At 46.5% G+C, this 6,744-nt stretch overlaps 1 pseudogene; it reads left to right on the top strand.

Annotated features, from left to right (window-relative positions):
• Window positions 1–5,515: 5,515 nt before the first annotated feature.
• On the top strand, window positions 5,516–5,970 carry LOC110337982 (annotated as a pseudogene).
• Window positions 5,971–6,744: the final 774 nt, after the last annotated feature.

Below are 6,744 nucleotides of genomic sequence, written 5' to 3'. Positions count from 1 at the left end.
GGGCGGTTCGAGGACGCTGTGTTCCGGCTGGTCTGGTGCGCTCCAGCTGCTGTACTCCAGCGTCCCTGTAAAAGGCAGGACCCAACACACAGAGACCATGACTGGTCAAAGTGTGTTTTAAAAGTGAATAGTGGATACTCAGTCGTAAAAGAGACTAAAAGAGACAACTTTTCCCTGTCCCCTCGATGGCTCAGGGGACATTGTGAAAGAGGAAGCAGGAAGAGACATCTATGTGGAATTTCAGAACCTTGTGCTCTGGACAGGACATGAACAACTGAGCTGACAGCAGTTATGATTGTGAGACAAGAGCTGCACAAGATCCAGTTTGTCAACATCCCCCCGTGGATGAAGGACTCAAGAGGCTTCACCCCTTCCTGATAATCCATGGGCCATTCAGGATCACTAGAGGAGAGGGAGTTGGGAGACTCCACAGCTCCCTGAAAACTACTGGCAGTTAATGGCCACAGGGCAAAGGAGAAACATTTTCTTTAGTGCCATAGCCCCTGGTAAGTTGTCTGTGTTACAGTAAATAACCCCTTATTCTTAAGCATGTATAAACCTTAGCTAAATTTCCTGCGTCACCACATAAAGATGGAAGGGAGACGTAGAAGTAGAAAGGGGGTTCCTTAGGAAGAAGTGGTGGTGGGGAGACAAGATAGGAAAATGGGGAGATGAACAGTATCACAACGTAGTATATACATGTATGCAAACATAATGAAATTCACTGTTACATATAATTAATATATGCCAATAAAAAATGTAAAGAAATGGGTAGATTATATAGTGTGTAAAATGTCCATGAATAATGGTTGTCTTCGTTTTATGTTGCTGTGACCGATACCTGAAGAATCCACATAGAGAATGAGCTGTGTTGGCTCACGGCTTTAGAAGCCACAACTCATGGTCAGCTGTTTCCATTATTTCTGGGCCCAGAGTGAGTTAGAACATCGTGGGATAAGGTGTTGAAGGGCACAGGCATGCGCCGTGTCGAACCTGGGAAATGGAAAGGGATAAAAGAAAGGGCCGAAGACAAAATGTCACTTCCTTGACCCCAAGGACCCACCTCCTCCAACCAGACCAGGTTCCTAATCCCACTGCCTCACATTGTGCTGTCACACTATAAACCCAGCAGCAGGACAAAGGTAAGTTTCCATTTAGGACGTTTCCCCCATACTGTGTAGCATCAATCTGCATGAAGTTCCAAGAAGACCTGAGACTCTAGCTTTTAAAGAGTCTGTCGCCTGCCAAGTGTGCCCTTTAAGTCACCCTCTTCTGCTGGCTAGTCTCAGGTCACCTCGACACAAGCTAGAGTTATCTGAAAGGAGAGAGCCTCAATTGAGGAAATGCCTCCGTAAGATCCTGCTGTAGTGAATTTTCTGAATTAGTGGTATATGGGAAGGGCCCAGTCCATTGTCGGTGGTGCCCTCCCTGGGCGGGTAGCCTTGGGTTCTATAAAAAAAGCAGGCTGAGCAAGCCAGGGGAAGCACTCGTCCATGGTCTCTGCATTAACTCCTGCAGAGCCATTCCCTGCTTGAGTTCCTGTCCTGACTTCCTTCAATGTTGAACAGTGAGGTGGAAGTGTGAGCCAAATAAATTCTTTCCTCCCCTGCTTGTTTGTTGGTCATGGGGGTCTCATCATAGCAGCCTAACTAAGTCACCTAAGTTCTACCTAGATTGAAACGTTTAGTATCATTCAAGTCTTGACAAAACTCATTTCCATGTGTCCCATATTAAATCTTCTCCCTTTGTATCTTTCCCCCTGCCATGGATCTTCGTGGGAGCACATCAACCAAATCTGTGGGTCAGTTTGGTTAATGTACCCTCAGAGGAACGGAAAAACATTTTGGAGGCTAGGAAACTAGGGATGGAACCCAGGGCCTCTTGCATGTTCAACAAGTGGTCGGCCACTGAACTGCATGCCTGGTTCTGGTTGATTTTCATTGATTTGCAAAATCGAACAAAGAAGAAAACAAAAGAGATATTTTGCTCTTGTCAAAAGAGACTAGGTATGAATGGGTGGTAAAGGTGTGGATGGCTGGTAGAGGTGTGGATAGAGGGGTGAAGGGGTGGTAGAGGGGTGAAGGGCTGATAGAGGTGTGAATGGCTTGAGTGGCTGGTAGAGGTATGACGGGGTGGTAGAGGTGTGAATGGCTGGTAGAAGTGTGAACGGGTAGTAGAGGTGTGAAGGGCTGGTAGAGGTGTGAAGGGCTAGAAGTGTGAAGGGGTGGTAGAGGTGTGAAGGGCTGGTAGAGGTGTGAAGGGCTGGTAGAGGTGTGAAGGGCTGGTAGAGGTGTGAAGGGCTGGTAGAGGTGTGAAGGGCTGGTAGTGTGCAAGCCTAGCATGTGCAAGGCTTAGGTTGAATCCCTCAGAGTGTGAAAGCATCACTTACACTACATTGTAAGTACTCCCTGCATCCCTTCTCCATATATGAACTACAAAGAGATGCGTAAGGAAAGAAGAACTGAGGAGGAAGGAGTGCACCGTGCGCTGAGGAGAGAGCATTGGTGTGTCTATCATATTCACAGGCAATGTTGCCCCTTTCTATGCTCTGGCTCAATCCCAGCCCAAGAAGTGCTGCAGGTACAACCAGAGATGTCTCTTTGCCCAGAGAAATCGTGCCCAGCTGCCCGCCTCCTCCACTGTGGAATCTCCTGAAGACCATTGATGGGTGTCCTGGTTATGGAGCACCCAAGGACAGCACACACTGCTCACCTGGAGGTATTCAGGCTGCCTGTGTGAGGAGAGGGACAAAAGCCAGCAGCAAGATGGGTGACAGGCCCCTTTACCCACTACACTGTTGTGAGTTCAGAGTCCCAAGAGATTGGCAATAGACAAAGGCGACACTGAAGTACCATATCTTGGAAGATCAAGCCTTGTGTTCCCAAGTATAAACAGATTGTGGGCATGTGTGCACAATATAAGATTGTGGATCTAAATACCTCTTGGCACAACACTTGGCTATAGCTATCAAAAACTTTTAGGATTGACTCTTCAGCTAATAATTCTATGTTTAATGCTACTTTATGTCTTTAAGATGTATTTGCTTTATTTTATGTGTTGTGATTGTCTCCCCATCTAATGTCAACATGTGTCACAACAGAGGGTGGGAGGCCAAACCATTGGAAGTAGTGGCCACCAGAAGACAAAGATAGATAGATAGATAGATGGATAGATAGATAGATAGATAGATAGATAGACAGATAGATAGATTTATATATAGCTATAAATGTATGAATATAAGCAAATGCAAAAGGAAGGAATAGCTTTTCACGACCTTCCAGAATGTGCCCAACTGTGAGATAGCACTGAACTCAGGTGGGCTGCAGTCATGTTGAAAAGAAATACCTATGTCTGGGACTCAAGGGCTAGCCTTGGAACCCCAAGCTACTCCTGCTGAGAAGGTCACAGAACTAGGCTCCCTCCTGAAGACAAGCAGAAACCACCCTAAGACAACCACGGAGAACGGAGCAGCAAACTCTCCCCCAAGAAGTCCCAACACTGCCAACAGTCCTAAAAGTGCCAAGCCGATCAAGCCATAAACCAACAATGGACCCTGTAGCGTAAAATAATAAAAAGGCAAATCCACGCTATCACTGGCAAGGACCAGCAGGCCTTGTTCTCATCTCTGGCGGACTCTCTAACCCGGAGCTCCGAAATCCCGCCACCCGACAGGATGGCGGGTCACTACCACACCAGCCCCACGCTTCCAAATTCCCACAGCTTCTTGGGGTGCACTTCTTGCAGACCCACGCTTTGCCTCCGTACCTTTCTATCTGGAACCCAGTTGAGCTGCCGCTTGAAGGAAAGCACCACACAATCAGAATCAACAGGTAACTCAATTGTTGGGCTCAACAACTAGAATCCTAATCATGTAAGCCATATTAAATATAAATCCTCCAGTGTCAAATCCTGGCTGATTCACCATCTAAACGGGGGGGTGGGGGGGGCGTCACTTGTAGCTACATCTTGTCCTCCCGCCATTCAGGTCCAAAAGCCCATATCTCTCTCCTGCCTCTTCTCTTCCTTTCTCCCACCTGGAAGTCCCGCCTACTGGCCCAGTGATTGCTTCTTTATTCATTAGAAGGATCACATGAAGTCCTGAGTATGTGATTCGCTCCTTGTCCCAGACAGCCCCTCTTGGGGAAGCTGAATTAGCATCAAAATACAAACAGTACCAGGGTTACCCACAATACTTCTCCCTTTCTGTCCAATTAAAAGACTCTTTTACCTCAACCATAAACTGAGCACAATTATCACCGTTCTGTAATGTAGAAAGTACAAAATTCACCTAATACCCAGTCCATCATTTTTGTCAATTAAATAGAACACTGCTACCTATCCTAACTTAAAAGAGGCTTATAAAGCCATGTTATAATCTGATTTAGCTTGTATACTACCTGAAAACTATCTTCTCAAATATATTTTTCTCAATGTGAATTGCCTAGGTTGACTATGAGACTATAACTAGTCTTTCAACCCTGTCAGAAATCCAAGAATGACCAACATTATCTGAAAATACAGGAAACCTAACACAGCTTCCAGAACTGAGACAAGTTGTAGAGGCAGCTGCCTACAGCCCCAATAAGTCAGGAAGTTGGAGCACCGAGACCCCTCTGAAGGGTTTAATCTAGGCAGGAGACAGAACCACAGGGTCTTGCAGTGAGATCTGTTTTAACCTGTCATTTGCACCTCGAGTTAGTATATTGCCACTTAGGGTAGGAGCAGAAGGTTGAATTCTCAAGCTTAAAATTTGCCATTATTTTTCTTGATCAAATATTAGACCCGACAAAGGCTATTTGTGTCCAGTGATAATGAGCTGGAAATGGCAGCTGCTCCACCAGAGTCATGGGTGTGTCTAAGCCCCACCCCACCTCAGCTACAAAACCTTATTGGTGTAACTAAGGGCAGATTAGAGCGGTCCGGGCCATTTGGTTCTTTCAAGTCTCACCTGTGTGTGTCTGGACTCCAGTCCTGTTTAACAGGCTTAATAGGAAGCACCCCATTGTATCTGTAAAATGTTCTGCTCAGACATTTGTACTGTACTCCTAACTCCCTCCGGGAGCCAACGCTTATACTATCATTTAAGGAACTGGCTCTCCTCTTTACATAAAGTCTGGCAGCTTCTCTTTGCTGGAGTGAAAAACAAGATGACAACAGAATAAAAATGAGATGGGATTTTTCAAAAGCACACACGTGCACACATGGCTTGCCCAGGCCAAGCCGAGCAATAGTTTTAGCTACACTGGGATATTCTGTGTCCGACTCTTTCCCAAACCTGGTTTCCTAGCTTTCTTTTGATCATGAGACTTTGGTGGTGCGACCATGAGACAATATTAGAATTGGAAACCCACGAATTCTATCACCCATCGAAGCTAAAGAGATGCCCTCTTTTATAACATCCATTTTTTATAGATATGATGGTTTTCCTTTACGGAATGTGTGCTATGGCACGAGAGGGACAAAGCCGAACCTTTGATCCACTGTTGGAACCTCTGAACAGGTCCGCTTTGGCTCCATGCGCCCCGCCCGTTGTGTGCTGCCACCTGCGTCCTTCTCCTCCTCTGCCACCGCAGGTGGAGTGCAGGTGGAGACCATCTCTCCTGGAGACCTGCGCACCTTTCTGAAGGGCAGCCAGACATGCGTGGTGCACTACTCGGGGATGCTTGAAGATGGAAAGAAATCTGACTCCTCTACGGGACAGAAGCAGCCTTTTAAGTTTACACTAGGCAAGCAGGAGGTGATCCGAGGCTGAGAAGAAGGGGTAGCCCAGACCCCAGAGTGTGGGTCAGAGAGGCAGACTGATAGTGTCCTCAGACTGTGCTCTGGAGCCACCGGGCCCCTAGGCATCGTCCCACCACATGCCACTCTTGGTTTTGATGTGGAGCTTCTAAAACTAGGATGACCGAAGTGGCCTCCTCCCTTAGCTCTGCACGTGGATCTGCCATGGCGGAATCTGGTACCTCCAGTGGGTGCACACGAGTCTATGGGGAGCTTTTCCTGAAGTCATCACCCTTTATAGACACCTACCCGACTGGATGTGTTCTGTCGATCAGCTTTGCTTCAGATACCTCCATGTCCTCTGTCCCCTTCTGTAGGCGTGTTGTCCTAAACTATAGGCCGTAAACCTCGAGTTACTTTATTTGGGGGTGAAAGACTCAGTTTCTATCTTTCGGAGCTAAGTTTCCAATGAAGTATATTGTCAAGCGATGAGTTAGTTTTAGAATATGAAATGGTGTTGGAGGGGGGAGGGGATTTGCAAGAATTTTTATTTTAATTTTTTGGGTGAAAATTTTATCTATTATATATTAAGACATTCTGCTGCTGCGCTGCAAAGCCATAGCAGATTCAAGATGCTGTTGAGGGCTGGATTTTTCTCCAGTGAGGGAGGTTCTGTTAAACTGAAAGCCCTACCTCACTGAAGTGGGAAGGGAGTGAAGGGAGTGAGGGAGAGAGCCTTTGCTTCTGACAGTCTTTCCACCTTCTGACATTAGCTGCCTTTTAAAGCAGGTCCCTTCACTGCTGTGTTGGACACTACAATATCTGTCCCTGGAACCTCTGAAGCCTTCTTTGTGACCTGGCTTAATTTGTTTTTCATCCTATGGTTTTTCTAGTGGATTTTCTGGACTTTTGTAATCTTGTAACTATCCAAGCTCCACCTCCTAAATTTAAGAACTTCTGTGGAAAGTTTGAATTGAAGGTGCTGTTTGTAGACTCGCCACCCAATGGATGCCCAGCCACCACGAC

This window comes from Mus pahari, chromosome 21, assembly GCF_900095145.1.
Source record: "Mus pahari chromosome 21, PAHARI_EIJ_v1.1, whole genome shotgun sequence".
Taxonomy (NCBI): domain Eukaryota; kingdom Metazoa; phylum Chordata; class Mammalia; order Rodentia; family Muridae; genus Mus; species Mus pahari.
This window is presented reverse-complemented; position numbering and strand designations above follow the sequence as displayed.